This window comes from Calidris pugnax, unplaced genomic scaffold (assembly GCF_001431845.1).
Source record: "Calidris pugnax isolate Ruff unplaced genomic scaffold, ASM143184v1 scaffold14, whole genome shotgun sequence".
Classification (NCBI taxonomy): domain Eukaryota; kingdom Metazoa; phylum Chordata; class Aves; order Charadriiformes; family Scolopacidae; genus Calidris; species Calidris pugnax.
In genome coordinates, this window is record NW_015090793.1 from 4,596,086 (window position 1) to 4,596,525 (window position 440).

At 50.5% G+C, this 440-nt stretch overlaps 1 protein-coding gene across 1 annotated transcript in view; it reads right to left on the bottom strand.

The window, feature by feature from the left end:
* The window catches only part of HMX1 (H6 family homeobox 1), a 4,022-nt gene that overhangs the window by 2,552 nt on the left and 1,030 nt on the right, over positions 1-440 (bottom strand). The window lies entirely within an intron of this gene.

Here is a 440-nt window from a genome sequence, read left to right on the forward strand (position 1 = left end):
AACTCCCCGGTTTGGGGGGGGGAAAAAAAAAAAAAAAAAAAAAATTAATTAATTAAAAAAAAAGCAAAAAGCAAAAAAACATCCACAAACCAAAACAAGAAAAAAAAAAAGACCCCACAAAACCGCAAACCAACAAAAACCAATCAAACCCCAGACATGGCTTGTAAAACAAGAGAGAAAAGAAAAAGGGATGGGGAAAAATTAAAAGAAAAAAAAAAGGGAAAGAAAAAAATCCCCGAGCGAGCCAAGAACCCCAAGTGTTTACATTTTGGGCGTCGGGGCGGAGGCTCCAGGTGCCTGACACACCGTTTCCGGAGATTTGCCCTGGGCGGCTGAAAACGGGGAGGCAGGGCGAGGGCTTGCGGGGGGCACCCCGCGCATCCCCCTCCGCGCCTGCCCCCCGGGGCCGCGGCGGGACCGAACGCCCCCCCACACCCCCC